Source organism: Electrophorus electricus, chromosome 17 (genome assembly GCF_041902795.1).
Source record: "Electrophorus electricus isolate QZ-2024a chromosome 17, ASM4190279v1, whole genome shotgun sequence".
NCBI lineage: Eukaryota > Metazoa > Chordata > Actinopteri > Gymnotiformes > Gymnotidae > Electrophorus > Electrophorus electricus.
In genome coordinates, this window is record NC_137513.1 from 267,501 (window position 1) to 284,870 (window position 17,370).

General features: G+C 39.4%; 1 protein-coding gene across 7 annotated transcripts in view; it reads right to left on the reverse strand.

Moving 5' to 3' along the window:
• Positions 1-17,370, reverse strand: part of zgc:172282 (leucine-rich repeat and fibronectin type III domain-containing protein 1-like protein) — a 148,650-nt gene that overhangs the window by 117,511 nt on the left and 13,769 nt on the right. For 3 of the 7 annotated variants that reach the window (XR_014117800.1, XR_014117798.1, XR_014117797.1), the window contains one exon: positions 10,075-10,144. The exons of 2 other annotated variants lie outside the window; for them this stretch is intronic. The gene's annotated coding sequence lies outside the window, so the exon portion shown is untranslated. Of the gene's footprint in view, positions 1-10,074; positions 10,145-13,304; positions 13,408-17,370 lie in introns of all 7 variants that reach the window. 2 more of the 7 variants (XR_014117796.1, XM_081699724.1) reach the window with 1 other exon arrangement.

The following is a 17,370-nucleotide window of genomic DNA, read 5'->3' on the forward strand; positions in this document are numbered from 1 at the left end:
ACTTACTGATGGGAGGCAATAATGTGTGTGTGTGTGTTTGTATTTACTCTTAATGCTCTCAGGCAGTAGTGTGTGTTTCCTCCTACTGATCAACGGCAGTAGTGTGTGTGGGTGTACTCTAACTGCCGGGACGTAGTAGTGTGTGTGTGTGTGTGTGTTTGTGTGTGGTTACTCTTACTGCTCGGAGGCAGTAGTGTGTGTCTGTGTGTGATTACTCTTGCTGCTGGGAAGCAGTAGTGTGTGTTTACTCCTACTGCTGAGAGGCAGTAGTGTGTGTACGTTTAAGCTTACTGCTGGGAGGCAGTAGTGTGTGTGTGTGTGTGTTTACTCTTTCTGCTGGGAGGCAATAATGTGTGTGTGTGTGTGTGTGTGTGTGTGTGTGTGTGTGTGTGTGTGTGTGATCACTTTCGCTTCTGGAAAGCAGTAGTATGTGTTTACTCCTACTGCTGAGAGGCAGTAGTGTGTGTACGTTTACGCTTACTGCGTTGAGGCAGTAGTGTGTGTGTGTGTGTGTGTGTGTTTACTCTTACTGCTGGGAGGCAATAATGTGTGTGTGTGTGTGTTTACTCTTACTGCTGAGAGGCACTAGTGTGTGTTTATTTTTAATGCTGGGAGACAGTAGTGTGTGTGTGTGTGTTTACTCTTACTGCTGGGAGGTAATAATGTGTGTGTGTGTGTTTACTCTTACTGCTGAGAGGCACTAGTGTGTGTTTACTCTTACTGCTGAGAGGCACTAGTGTGTGTTTACTCTTAATGCTGGGAGACAGTAGTGTGTGTTTGCTCCTACTGCTGAGAGGCAGTAGTGTGTGTGTGTGTGTGTGTGTTTGCTCTTACTGCTGGGAGGCAGTAGTGCGTGTGTGTGTTTATTCTTACTGCTGGGAGGCAGTAATGTGTGTGTGCGTTCACTCTTACTGCTGGGAGGCAGTAGTGTTTGTGTGTGTGTGTGTGTTTACTATTTACTTTTCTGTTATTCACTTTTCTGTTGCAGATAACATGAGATTGTTCACATCTAAGCAGCCAAAATGGCTACAACACGTAGAATATCCACTGATATGCCAACACTGAACACTGAGCTCTGGAGACTGAACATTGAGCTCTGAACACTGTACCATGATCACTGGACACTGAGCTCTTAACACTGAACAGGGAACACTGAACACTGAGCTGTAAACACTGAACAGGACTATTGAACACTGAACAGTGGACTGGGAGTGCAGATAGAGAGGGTCTGTTCCAGGCTCTATACTGATGTGCAGCTTCAATGCTTTTGCCGAAACTTTGTCATTCATTTCTGTATACCTGTACTAGTGTATAGTATGTGATATCTAAGCACGATTATTTCTATCATCTTAAGGTCCCTATGGTTTGCACGTAAATTGATTGTTTTGTTTGCCTGTGATATAAAACAACTACTCATTTACCCGTTGTACATTATTAACCATTTAACAGTGCTCTAAATGCCATTGTACCTACATTATAAGAAGGATCCTAGAGAATAAGCAGAATGAATGATCTTTATCAGTGTCAGTTCAGGGGTTTTCAAGTACTTTCAGGCCTGAGTTTCAAGTACATTTAAATACTTTACTAGTAAATCACCATTAGATGGTAAAGCTAGAAGCTTTATCAATATTCTAAACTTTATTGATGACTGCTTTTTTGGGAAGCAAGTCTTTAATTCAGTAAGACAAGCTCCTACAAACAGTTATTACAGGGTGTGAGTTCACACCATGTCTGCTGTGCTCCCTCAGTGAGATGATTTTTATGAGTGACCCTACACTTTAGACTTGGCGCTTCCCCTGCTGTAGCATGCCACATTCTACATACCAACTAATTATTAAAATCTCCAGGAGTTGAATTTAAACTGTTTCCAGGAGAATGGGGTCCCTCTGGGCCGTTTCCCATCAAAAATAGCAGCCGCAAAAAAAAAGAAAAAAAAAGAGAGAATAGCTAAAAAAGAGTTTTACAGCTTAAAACTAAGTGACCTGAGAAATATTTCATAAATTAGTAGAAAAAAAAACAAAAAACAGTAGTACACAGACCATAAGTGTAGTTGAGGTATATAAGTTTAGTTGAGGTGCATGAGTGTAGTTGATGTGTATAAATATAGTTGAGGTGTGTATATATATATATACAGTTGAGGTGTAATGAATTTGTGGAGAAAGTAAGTTTTGTCCAGTTTCTTATTCATGTTCCTATTTATGTTTTATTTCATGTTGGACAGTAATGGTTCAGACTCTTGTTACATGCTCACGTGCAGGCTCTGCTCAAGGTGAGGAGGTGGGAACATGAACAAATAGTACACTAGCTGAGAACCAGTAGACCCACACAGATCATTGAGCAAAATGCATTTAATGGGACACTGAGTGTATAATATAATAATAACATTGGAATGTAACACTTACCCCCAAACAGCATCCAACAACACAACCCAACGGGATATATACAAACAAGTGAAACCACACACAGGTGCTAGCCAGGAAAGAGAACTGAGATGGTGCCAAAGCAAAGCAAACAGTAAACACCCCACTAAGACAGTCTGTAATACAGCCCAATTACCTAGTCCTATTGGAACAAAATAAAGTAAAAACTACCTGACTACACTCTAGAAATAAAATAAAGGGGGTGGCACCCACCCTCTTAACATGGTGTCTAGACATGAACGTATGTGATGCACATTGTAGGTGAACATACTTGTTAACTTGTTCTCAGTCTAAGTAGACACAACGGTAAGCAAACGACACAAAAAAAAAAGAAACGCGTTATTTTACACTCGGCTGACAGTCCTGAATCTTTATCCAAAGTCGTCATCTAAACACATTCTAAAAAACAGTCAAAACAGAAGTCGTATGAGTCAATAATGATCGAGGAAAGGCAGGTAAAACATGCAAGAATCCCTAGAGCAATAAATTAGCTGTTTCCAGCTCTCGCAGAGTCGTTTATCAACACAAGGTCCTGACCACCGGTCTTTAGTTGCACATAGTGATTGGTAGATCAGTGATAGGGTGATGCTGACTCCCAGACAGAGACAGAAAAAGAGGGAAGAAACGAGGGAAAAAATGGAAAAACCCAAGTAACAATACAAACACGTAACACTCATTAAACGTATGTTAGCACTGACTGGCAGATGAAAATATACATTAAGGAAAACGTTTGCAGCTTGCAATTAAAAGTGACATTAAAATTGACACTTCTTATTCTAGAGCCATGATCATATGACCATATACTACACACTGTTTACTACAAACTATTTTCTTCACAAGTCAATATGGTCTACAAGTGCAAGATTGCTTTAAAAAACTTTTTAGAATAAAAGTCACAAAGGAATATTTTAAAAGTAAATTAGTGCATAAACACACTCCAGTATATTATATATCTGCAACTATTGCTTATCTAAATTAACTTAAGGAAAATTTGTAATTTTGAAATAAACAGACAAGCACTAGGCCACAATCATCAGTTATGGAAGCCTTTAACAACTTTTCCTTATCAGAATGCACCCTGTTGAAAGGCAACTCACTGGCCCAGTCATGGTGGAGATGGCACTGGTCTCCAACCTGGCCTGTCACAGAATGCTCCCCTTCCACTGGTCAAGTGGTATGGCCCGCCGTGTGCAGTGGAAGTTAACTTCGTTTGTAACCACACCCACGTTGTTAAGCACACACCTGCATCAATTTAGTCTTGTCATGTTTGTAGTTATTTAAACCCTTGTCAGAGTGTGCATAATTGTCAGTCATTGTTCCTGTTCAAGTTCATGTTTGTGCCTCTGTTCACTGTCTCAATGCCTGTGTTTGTGTACACCACTTGTGTTATATGTGTGTGCCGATGTTGTGAATCTTCGTTAATAAACTTCTGTCTCTGTCAAGCGATTCTGTATGTCCTGCTCCTTGCCCTGCAGCACTCGGGCCGTTAAAGGCCCAGTCATGGTGGAGATTGCAGGGGTCTCCAACCGGGCCCAAACATCATGGAAGAAGGACTGGAGTTCTTCTAATTGAGGTCAGGGCCCTATGTTGCCGTGGTCTTAATGGAGGACCCCACCCGACCCCCCGCACCAGCTATTACACGGGACCTGCCGTGTTTTAGCAGGTCATTGATGTAATTAGCCCAGGCTCACAATGGAGCCATTTCTGCAACAGTGCACATGCTTGAGCCCCTGTGAGTGTGTCATCATCACTAAAAGAAAGTGGGACAGCAGAACTCATGATACGGCTAAGTGTGGAGGTAAATGTATTAGGCCCAAAATAAGCCTGGCTCAGAAACACATGCACTTCTAATGCTGTGGCCACATTAAATATGGATTTCTGGGTATTTGATTGATGGGAGCCCACCAATTTAGCTTTTTTTTATACTCAGCTGTTTGGTTTCCTTTACAGGAAATATTAGTCCCCCTGCGTCCATCACCTCCAAATACAAAAAAAAACAACAAAAAAAAAAAACACTGAAAATGCTGTTGCTAAGATTGCTATCACTGACATACCAAATTATTTTTCAGCAGAATTTGTTAATGATGTTATCGTTTCATTTGGTGTATAGGATACTAATCATCTTGTCATTTTTTAGTGTTTATTATTGTCATATCTGTTTAACTACGTTATTCTAGTAATTATCATAATTTACAGTAGCACAATATTTAATAATTATCTGAAGAGGGTATAAATTATCAATCATAAAACTATACAGCATAAATTATTCATCATTGTATTCTTTTAATAATATATGATAATGTATTACTCTCAGACCATTAAAATATTTTAATTTTGTTTATCTAGACTTAATTAGTGCTATAAAACAAAACACGAGTATGAATCACAATATCATGCAACAGTGTTCACCTCAAGCACTGCAATTTTCACATTTGTGCCTCACTTTTGCTACTGAAATAATTATGATCTATGAATATTCGACCAGAATTACTCTTGCCACAAACCCATTAGTCTTTCTAAAACAAACATTTTTTACTGCATTATTCTGGCTATGTTTGGTGATAAAGAGATCAGGTTTGTAACTGAGTAATAAGCACTAATGAATAATGAGAGCTGTCTGCTTTACTGCATTAACTCCCTAATGACCTTATTCCTGCGTTATTTAAAGTGCACTGAATCCATTTGAATGGCTTCAGCTCCTTTCAGATGGAGGTTCTGCCAATTCACACAGCACTGGTCATAACAGAGCTCCACGCCACAATCTCCTGTAACTATCTTTTCAGTATTTTCATTACTGTTATGTGCTGTAATGGACTTTTTTCATGTTAGATAAACCCATAACAAAGATTACGCTCATTAATGGGGAAATGCCATTTATTTTTAGTCACTCCAATCAAACACACAATAAGATGAGTTCACTGAATGCAGTCATATTCAGTATCTATTTAAACACAGATACAAAAATATTAAAGAAATGTAATGATTGATCAGTGCTTACAGCCTGAGATATTAATCAGAAGAGGATATTAATCCCACCATGACCTCATCTTATCAAGGGTATCTGTGTCTTAATATCCCTCACAGGGTCGCCTGTAGAGTTCATCTTGTTCTTCAAGGCAATCAATGAAATACACTCAATCACTACTTTTTAATTAAAGAAGAGCAATGCCAGAACTATAGAGTGGACTGAGATATCAGAAACTGAGTCAGGAACGTACTGAGAAATGTACTGAACTGAGAAAAGTTCAGATCAGTTCAGATCAACAGACAGAACTCAGGACAAAACCTAACAGAGAGAGATATTGGCAGTGCATTGTGTGCATGCTCCTGTAGACTGGTGAGGTAGGGCAGGTAGGACAAGGTGCACAAGGTTATAGGTTTGAAAACCAGTGAGCACATACACTGTCATACTGATATATGATAAGAGGGTCTGCTAAACACTGTAAATAGAAAAGGAAACCAGCAATACATCTCTGTTTCCCCAGTGTGGGAAGTGAAAGAGGGCTTTGACATAGCAGGTGTTTCATGTCCCTCTTCTGTGATATCTGCAGACTAAAGATCTTTGATCTTTAGAGATCTTCTCTTTGGCCACACCTAGCCAAAACCTAACACTTCTCTTTCAAGTCCAAGGGAGGGGGTAAGAAGTACATGTGAGCATGTGAAACCAACCCTGCTCCTATACTGACTGACTAAATTAGTACTTACTGTAGGGTATTGTTTATTATGTTAACATAATAAAGCACTTTTGTAAGTCGCGCTGGATAAGAGCGTCTGCTAAATGCCATAAATGTAAATGTAATTAAATGTAGAATTTCTGTACTTTATACATCAAATGTTATATGAAGGACTCCTTAGAAACTATGGGTCAGTTTTTAAAAGTGGATAAGTGGATTTGCTAAATGATTCCTGCATTTAGATTTGTTATCTCCAATATGACAACTGCACAAAATGTCATTTTTTTTAAACAAAGACAAACAAGGTTATTCATATGAACTGGCATTCTTACATCTGTCACAACTGCCCCTCCCTGGTGTCACTTTTCCCACGGCAACTCATTCCATTTGGTTTTCTTCCTGGTTATGTTTCCACATGCTTCCTTGTGTTCCTTGTCTTGTTCTGTTCTGCCCCCTTGTTTGTATTTCCACCTGCAATTATGTTCACCTGTATCATTGGCCTAATTAGTCATAGTATTTGAGCCCTGTGTTTGGTTACCCTAGTGTGTAACCAGTTATTTTGGTTCATGTTTGGTTCGTTGGGTTATCATGCTGTTCCATGTCTTAGCCCATGTTTGCTTTGTAAGCTTAGTTTCTTATGTTGTGTCTCGCCCTGGTTATTGTTTGTGTTTGTGTCCTGTCTTGTTATTAAATCCCTCTGCAGTTGCATCCATCTCCTTGCTTCACTTTATGTTTCCCTGCAAGCCCTTACAACATGGCAAGCTGAGAGGTAACAGGTCCCCATTCTGCAGAATCGACAGCTAAACTTGAAACATGTTTGTTCAGTGCTGGATGGTGCCATTGTGACACAATAATTTCCTTCAGGATGAATAAAGTATTTATTTTTATTCTTAAGTGTGAGTGAGTGAGTTACAAGTCAGGCCTATGAAGTGCTACACATCAAAATAAATAAATGCATAAATGATGAAGTAAAAAACAAAAAATGCATTAGGTGTTTGAACTACATTTGTGAAGCAGAGAAAGACAGAGGAGTACTGCAAGAAGATTTTGTATTTTTGCACATTTTACAGAAGAAATGAGGCCAGAAAAAAAAAGGTGTCTCAACACCAGGTACGACTGTTGTGACAGAGGCCTGTGTTCCAGGGATTGTCTCGGTCTGGAAGCACTATCTGAAGCCTCCACACAAATATGCACCCCAGTGGGACTCCACAAGTGGATGGGAAATCAAAAGTGCAATCAAGCAGGCCTGGAGCCTACTCCACAGGCCATCGACAGCATGGCATCAGAGTCAGCGAGGAGAGACACAGAACAAGACGGCGAGAGACAGCGAGAGAGAGCGAGAGAGCGAGAGAGAATACAGCTAGTTGGCTTAGACACAACTACTTGGAGGTCATTCATACCTGCTTCATCAAAGGCAGGACAATGTAAATGTTTAGGTAGACTGTTGTAATGTTTAGGTAGACTGCTGTGATGGCAGAACAATGAACACGAGGCCATAACAAAGCGTGGAAGGCTGTTTGATGCCACCACATGTCCTACAGAGCATCCTTTTATTCTAACAGGACAATGAACATTTAGTGTAGAGTAATCTCTATACAAATACAAATTACAAAATAACCCTAATAAATAACTTAGTTCCATCTGTTAAAATGTATTAATTTATTTTTCTTTCTTTGTCGCTTATTTTGCCTTTTAATTGAAACTGCCGTTACTTGGTAGTGCTATACCATATACCTCTTGTATGTGCAGGCAGACAGTTATTAATGTTGCATAGCAACATTTGTAGGACTGTTGTATAAAAGTAACAGAACACTCGAGGTCATGTCTTATTGCGAATGACATCATAGCTGTGATCTATTGCGACCAAATCATAGGTGTGATGTAATTCACCATAACACTTCCTTTGTGTCCCTGTGTTCTATTCCTTAATTATTATATTATTTACCCAGAACTGTACTTGTAAAAGACAAAATACTGCAGGGATAAACAAAAAAAAAAGTTTAACAAGTCATGATCTTATAATTTGATTAGCGGGATTGTGACAAATTGAAGCTATACTAAAAAATACAATTATTTAAGATAGTGAATTATGAAGTTGAAACACAGCAAATATGTTTTTCTCTCTATCAAAAAAGTGAATTTGTGGCACCATGTGGCTACGTGATGTAACGTTCCTGTCTGGAAGGTGAAATAGTGTTAAAGTGAGTGGTAGTGGGTGTTCCCTTTATTCTGCTTCTCTCTCACTCCTCTTCCTCAGTCAGAACAGCTCATTAGATGCATGGTCATGGAGTCTCCAATGGCCTGTGTCTCAGTAATCTCTGGTAGATCACCCCTGACAGATCCCACCTGATTTAGTAATCAGGAAGGGTGAATGCCCCCACCACTTTTTTGTGCAAACGCAGTCCATGAGTCAGGGAGCTGGAATCCCCATCCTGACAGTTTTATAATCTCTCTCTCTCTCTCCTGACAGCCTTATAATCTCTCTTTCGTTCACTGCAGCAGAACCCAGGTTTCCAGCTGCACCCAAACTGTATCTGAGCTGGGAGCAACAAGCAAAAATGTATAAACCTTACATAACGTATGCCAGCCGAATGCTTTTATAAATAATAACAATATAAGCAGATGAAACACTGGAGAGACAGGAAGAGTTGGGGGTTGAGAGGAGAAAACCTAAGCCCCCGCCTTCTGCCTCATACACACAAGCCTCAGATTACCGAGCATGCCCAGAAAGATGAAGAAATGCAAGAAAAAAAGAAAGAAACAAGACGTTTCAGATAAAAGTCCATCAGCTGTGCAAGCAAATTGTTTCAGCCTTTCTATGAGCTAGAACCAGTTTATATTATATTATATTATAAACTGTTTCCACCTCTGAGAACTCTGAGAAGCACTTTGCTTGCACAGTTGATGAGAGACCTTCTGTCCAGTCATGCTTCTCTGGAAACCTTGTGCACTGCACTGCAGTTTTTACAGCCTCTACAGCTTTTACTTCACTACACTGACATTACCTTCCTGGAATCATATTTTTATATTTGTAGTGCTGAGATAAAGAAATTTGGCCTATTTCATTTTGAAAATTTAAATATGTGTTTTAAAAAATGTAAATGTACAAGTGAGCATTTTTCTGTGTAACAAGCATTGTACAGCATTTACCCAAAGACGGACATGACAACCTAAGTATTAAGCTCAAGTATTACTCAGCAGTAATACAGAATATGTATTACATGTTCTAAAAGAGCAGGGCAAACCTTAGTCTGAACACACTCACCAATAGTATAGGTGTCCTCAATACTGCTATATTTTTGGGAATCTGGGCCCCAGCCAATCTGCTTTTATCATCATGTAGGCAGTAGTGCACCACTTCCAGAATGCTAGAGGAACTGATTATTCAACGTTGATGCTCTGTTGAAACTCAAGCAATCCAGTCCTGTCTTCTTCCAAACACTGTCATCTAAATCTGTACCCTGTGGACCAAGACCTCTGACCTCTGCCTTGCTTCATCTGTACCAGCTGGATCATGACCTCGGACATCTGCCTTGCTTCATCTGTAACGGCTGAACCAAGACCTCTGATCTCTACCTTGCTTCACCTGTACCCTCCGGACCATGACCTCTCACCTCTGCCTTGCTGTATCTGTACCCTCTGGACCATGACCTCTGACCTCTGCCTTGTTTTATCTGTACCATCTGGACCATGACCTCTGACCTCTGCCTTGTTTTATCTGTAGCCTCTGGACCATGAGCTGTGACCTCTCCCTTGCTTCAACATTTCTCTAGAGAAGGTAGCCTGCACATTACCACATGGAATAAAGCCCTCTAAAATGGCCTTCTTATTGATTGAAGTTTACCAAGTGACACCAGTACAGTAGAATTAATTAATGAATTAATATTGTTATAACTGTTAAGTATCATCATAGACTATGTTAAATAAAATTAAATATATAAATGCATGAAAGGAATTATTGTAAACATAAGTATATATACCTGTATTTGTATCTTGGAAAAAACACCATATAAGCACCCAGGAAGAGAGGTCCTCTGCTTTGGGACTGACCTTGAAAAAAGAAAAAGAGCCCAGCGGTGTCTTGAAACAACTACACAGACTGTTTCTTAGCAACAGAGCAAGTAAAACAATAATGAAATAAATGTTTGCATCAAGGCCATCTCTATCAGTAGGTATAACAGATGAGGTTATGATGAGCTAGGACAGAGCCTTGTCTAAACTAAGTTTCAACATTATCAAAAAAATCTATTAATTCCCTCGGTAGGCCTCTTATCCAAGTAATGGAGACTTGAAAATTATGCCACATTACCATTTGCCACTGTTCAGCTTTCAGTGGGGGTTTTTTTCTTGCCAGAATGTACCAAAACTCCTCCAGGATCAGAATAATATTTTTGATCAGTTTATAAGATGCTATTTATTACATATTGCTCTACTGAGAAACATCAGTTCTTACACAATGAATTTAACAGCTAAATAAGCAGATCTATGAATTGTATTATGTATTAGGGCTTAGGTAAATATATGGAAACTTTACTGCATTTGTAAGACAATCTTTACTAAAGCCACACAGAAGATGAGGCAGGACAGTGTACAATCAAGAAAGAAATATTCTCAGAAATAAGATATGAGAGATTAAATCCAAACACCAAAACTAACATAAAGCCAAACGCTGCTCCAGCAAATGAAGGCAGATGATCTCAGTCACTGACCCAATTACTGAATGGAAAAACCTGCAGGGCTGTGCCAACTGTATAACCCATTTGTCCCAGACAATAGTGACTGTCAATTAGCTGCAGAGTTGAATACATAACCACTGTAGGTTAGAAAAGTCCAGGATCACATTTCCAGTATCTAACAGCCCGAGTGCCTCAGGGTGAGGAGCAGGACGCACAGACTCTGTCAACATAGACAAACATTTATTGGAAAAGACGGAAGACAATGGCACTCACATATAACATAACCGATAAACATGAACATGGTGAAAACGAACATAAACACGTTTAACATTAATGTTGTGAACAACACATAAACAACACAAATTTGAACAAAGGCAAACATGGACAATGACCGACAATACTGCACACACCAGGCTGGGTTTAAATACATAGACATAATGAGACTTAACCTGGTGCAGGTGTGTGCAGGCGTGGTTACAAACAAGATACACAAACAAGAGACTCCCACTGCAACACAGCGGGCCAAACCATGTGACTCGTGGGAGGAGAGCGTTCCGTGACAGTAGCTCAACCTCACACTCCATACAGGCAGCTGCTCAACCATCCACATCTCTCCACATCTCTTTAGATAAAAGGCCAGAGAAGCGTAACGTCCAAATATTGTTTAAGCCTCACCTCTGAAAGGCTGTGCTTGTAGTTATTATGCTTTTAGTCAATAGACTTTTAGTTATTATACTTTTATTTACTATACTTTAGTTATTATGCGATTGAGCTTTGGAATTATCTTCCTGGATGCCTGAAATCAATTGACAACTTTAGTGCCTTCCAAAAATAAATCAAAACACTCTGATTTAATACTGCATTCATTTCAAACATTAAAAAAACATTCAAAATGTTCTCTCTTTGTTTTTATTATGCTTTGTTTTTCAGCAGTGCTCCCCGTAATCTACAGTATTCCAGAACATTGGTATGTTGGACTCTAACCTGCTGTACTGGCCAGGATGTATCTATGAGGAAATGACAAAGCACTTTTGTAAGTTGTAAAATGTAAATGTAATATTTTACTGCAAATTTACTGCAAAGGGCAGTGTGATTGAACACGCACAGGGCGGTGTGACTTAGCACACACAGGGCAGTGTTGCTGAACAGACTTAAGATGGACCATTGACAAACAGAGCTAAGACGTCAAGGAAAAATAATGCAGTAGCTTACAGAAGTAACATGGAAAACAACTTGAAACTGAGGGACAAAGACGAGGCACTGACTGAATGCTAGTATGGTTATTTAACACCAAACGCTGCAGAGTGGGAGGAGTCAAAGGCTGGAGGTGTGGCACATGTAAAGCACTTTATAAACTTGTTTTAGAAGGTGATACACCGAGTAATTTTATTATTGTCCTTTTTACTTTTATGAAAGTCAGAACTACTAAACTACAGAAAGCCTAATGGTTGCGGTGTTGATGTAGCCATAATATATGACAAAGGCACAGGCATCATAAAACATAAATAGTGAAATACTAAATTAGAGGTATTTAAAGTGGCATAGAAAAATAGCCTTATTGAATATAACATTTACATTTACGGCATTTAGCAGACGCTCTTATCCAGAGCGACTTACAAAAGTGCTTTGTCATTTACTTATAGAATACATCCTAGCCAGTACAGCAGGTTAGAGTCTAATATACCAATGGTTTAGAATACTGTAGAAATACAGGGATCAGTGCTGATGCCTAGAAGTACAAAATACACATGGTCTATCTTAAACAATGATAAGTGTAATAAACTAAAGTGCTAGAGTTTGTTAGACAACAATAATAAATAAACAATACCCTACAGTAATAAATAATACCCTACAATAAGTACTAGTTTAGTCAGTCAGTATAGGAGCTGGTTCGATTGTCATTTAAATATTCCACGAATAGATGGTCTTTGGTCTGTGTTTGAAGACTGCAAGGGACTCTGCTGTCCAGACAGCAAGTTGGAGTTCGTTCCATCATCTTGAAGCCAGGACAGGACAGTCTCGATGTTTGTCTTCCATGAGACCTGAAGCATGGTATTTCAAGCCGAGCCATACTTGAGGTTCGAAGTATGGCTCGGGCTTTGACCATTGCCCTCATGTATGAAGGGGCTGGTCCATTTTTGGCTTTGTAGGCAAGCATCAAGGTTTAAAATCTGATGTGTGCAGCTACTGGAAGCCAGTGAAGGGAGCCCAGCAGTGAAGTAACATGTGTGAACTTCAGAAAATTGAAGACCAGTCATGCTGCTGCATTCTGGACAAGTTGTATAAGTTTGATGGCTCTTAGAGGAAGACCAGTAAGTAGCAAGTTGCAGTAGTCTAGTTTGAGCTCACAAGAGACTGCACAAGTACCTGGGTAGTTTCCTGCAAGAGAAAGGGCCGAATCCTTCGTATGTTACAAAGGAGAAATTTGTAAGACCCGATTTGAAACATGAGTTGAGAATGACAACTGGCATGCCCAGGCTAGAGGCAGCTTCAGATGGTGATACCGGGGAGTTCATGGTGAGGGTTGGGAGTACCTGGGATGTACAGAAGCTCAGTTTTACTGGGATTGAGCTTCAAGTGGTGGGCTGTCATCCATGACACAATGTCAGTCAAGCATGCTAAGATGCATCTTGAGACCTGCGTGTCAGAGGGTGGAAAAGAAATAAATGTCATCGGCATAGCAGTGGTAGGAGAAACCATGAGAAGATATTACATCACCAAGAGAATGATTATACAAAGGGAAGAGAAGGGGGCCTAATACTGAGCCCTGTGGAACACCAGAGGAGAGTCTACATAGTTTGGATGTGGATCCTCTATATATCACCTGATAGGACCATACCTCCAAATAGAACTGAAACAATTTCCATGCAGTCACACCAAGCCTGGAGGTTGCCCTCGGGGCCTCAGAACTGTGATCACCCTCAGCACTGTGGTCACCCTCAGGACTGTGTTCACCCTCAAGCCCTCAGGACTGTAGTCACCCTAAGAACTGTGGTCACCCTCAGGACTCTGGCCACTCTCTGGCCCTCAGCACTAAAATGTCATAATAAAATATAGACTGGTACTAGATGGACCACCCAATGGATGATGTATTCCCTGGTTCATTGGAGTCTTGGTCCTCCCAAGGTTTTTCTCTAAATTCCATCTAGGGAGTTTTCCCTTGCCTTTATCACCCTCGGCTTGCTCATTAGTGATATGGACCCATACATTTGTAAAGCTGCTTTGGGACAATATTTGCTTTAAAAATCATTATATAAATAACCTTCACCTTGACCTTTTTCAATCATGTCCTGATATTATGAATAAGTAATATTATTTCCTCAATCATACTGTCTATATTTATTAATCTATATATTCTTTTAGAGAGTGAATATATTTGATGTTCTTGTTATATACCTGAAAGCATGTCATCAAAATCAAAATATATTTATATAGCGATTTTTACAACAGATGTTGTAACAAAGCTTTACAAATGTCCAAGTCCAAGCCTCCAGTGAGCAAGCCAAGGGTGAGAGGGGCAAGGCAATCTCCCTAGAGCATGAGGACGAAACCTTGAGAGGAACCAAGACTCAAAGGGGGGCCCATACTCCTCTGGCCGGCAATGTTAGGGTGAAGTATGTGTGAAGGTTTTCATAAGGATGTCTGCATGTCTACATAACTGTGTGTGTGTGTGTGTGTGTGTGTGTAAGATTTAGAATTTGTCTATGTTCTGTTGTGTATTATGAGCTAATGAATAATCAAAGACAAATGTATTGTATGTGTGAACGTATTTGGCCAATAAATCTTGATTCTAATTCTGATTCCAATAGGACTTAAAATTACACAAAAGAAAGGCTAAGAAAATAAATGCTATGTCTTTGATTGTGTGTTAGGTGTCTGCTTCTCCAGTGACACAAGGTCTCTCATTTTGAGTTTACATCTTATAGGACAGTCAGGATGATCATTGCCTTTAAGCCAGGCTTCCAAAAGACCAAAGCAGTTCCCTGCACTCCCTCTGAGAACAGATAACTTAGACACTGTGTCAGATTTTCCTGTAGTAGACAATATGTCAGCATCCCATATTATGATATAATGATTTGAGCTGCGAGAGAGTCGAACCAGAGGATCAAAGCAGACACACTGATATCAGGTCAGAAACATGCACCACTTATATTTTGTGGCAGAATTACTGGCCACCAGATCAGAAGCTCTTCAGCTTGGGTAGATGCTGTTTTGGTGGTAGATGTGCAGTTCCTACAAAACTTTCTTACACTGGACAGGAACAATCTCCATAAATCAGCCTGTATTTCTAGGGTCTTGCCCCCTTTCAACAGACCAGTGTGAATATAATGTAGGAGTTACACACAAATCTGAGTTTGGTCTAGACAGATTCTGGTCTTTATAAAAAAGTCTGTTACACACTTCACACCACAAGTCCTAAGTCAAGCCTGTGCTCTTGTATGCTACTATGATATTATACATGTTATTAGAAATGTTGTGGTTCTTTATAGCCAGCATGCCCAGGTGAACACCTATCATTTTTGTGACTGGCTCTGCACTCAGTATAAACATTTCAGGGCAAATCATTGTAATATAATTCCAACATGCAATATGCACTGCAGAAAAAATAAATATCGGTGCAAAGTGTTTACTGACGGCCTCACAGCAGAATTGATAGGGCATTTTATTTGTTTATTTATTTATTTTTAAATAATCTCTGGGCAGGCATCATTTTGAGATTTATTTTCTGCCTGGGTGCACATAACATCCAAGCCTTCCATTAACTTGATTAACCTGTGCAGTGTAGCAGACAAATTTTTACTTTTTTGCGAAAGTGCACTTATGCTACAAGCTTCATAATCTGTTACACTTACACTAGATTTAACACCATCTAATGTGAAGTCTCCACTTCCGTTTACTTTGGTTAAATTTATGTCTATTGTGGTATCCCTTTAGAAAGTACATGTGGCAACATACACATATATACACACAGACACACACAAACAAACATACAAACACACAAACATGCTCCTCTTCCAGTCTCCACTGTTGGGCAGGAAGAGTACTGATATCTAATTACTGAGAACTTGCAACAAAAATCCTCACATGTCCATTTACTGTTTTTCTGCATTCTACAAAATAAAAAGAATATAAAGTATTGCAAGTTTTATTTTTAAATGGCCACATGAATAAAGTAAGAGATGTCTAAATAAAGCATATTTAACATTTAAGTGTAGTTTTAATGTAAAGTTGTACAAATAATTTATTATACAAAAGGGGAAATGGCTGATATATGGTTTTCCATTGCAAGGGCTCAGTTATCACAGAATGGACTCTGAAGTTACACACATCAGTCATGTTACACAGGCAAATGTAGTGTTACCATAGAGTACATAGAGGCTCTTATTAGTACACCACAGAGTACATAGAGGCTCTTATTAGTACACCACAGAGTACATAGAGGCTCTTATTAGTATACCATAGAGTACATAGAGGCTCTTATTAGTATACCATAGAGCACTTATGCAGACAGGGATGTTCTCACTCACTGCAGCAGTTACCCTCTACAGCAGGGGTGGGCAATTAATTTTCCCATGGGGCCACATGAGAAATTGAAATGGTTTTAGAGGGCCAGACTAATATACTTAACTCAGTTCTACCCAATACCTATATACTGTATATATACTATCCCTTCATAAAAAAACAGTAAATTAAACATTACAATAACATGAAAATGTGGAGCACAGAATTATAGCACAATTTAACAAACATTTTTTGAAAATGAGAATCTTCTGCAGCATTTAAAAAAACTAGCATCACAACTTTACACACAAAAAACTAGTTTTTCCAAAGACCAGCATCACATTAACTTTATACAAAAATGTTCAATGAAAGAAATCTAGCCTGTTTTGGGCTTGAACAAGTGCATTGAAGTCAGGTTGAATATCTGAGGTGGATATGCGAAGGACAGCACACAAGTGATCATCACTGAGAGAGGATCTGTATCTGGATTTGTTGAACTTCATCACTGAGAATGTAATGCGGACATCACAGCTTTCGTCCAGAGCCAAGGAAAAAAAGTTAAAATTATCCGCTTTGTTTTGCAGCTGAAGCACCAAATTCCCCACGATGTCTTCGACCCATCTCGTTACGATTTGCCTGGAGAGGGGCACATTTGAAAACGCTTCTTTTTTCTCAGGACAAATTAGCGCTGCAGAGTCCACCAAACATTTTTTGAAAACTCCCCATCAGAGAATGGCTTACTGTTTCTTGCAATTTTGTGTGATATTACAAAGCTGGTCCTGACGGCTGTATCCCTGGATGAGTGGAGCTTTGTAAAAAATTTACATTGCGTGTAAAAAATGCCAATTTAAAAAACAAAAACAAAACAGTTGCCTTCAAAATAAAAGTAGTGTAGTTGTATTTCGTCAAAGTCCTTGATTTCGTGCACCTATCACAGTGTAATAGGTGTCATAGTTACACATTTACTTTTGACTTCAAATTTTCCAACAATCTCACGCAGGCCATCAGAGATAGTTAGAGGGCCGGATGTGCCCAGGTCTACTCTACACTATACCAACCACTGGGTTGGAGTAGTAGTATAGTGGTATAGTGTGGTAT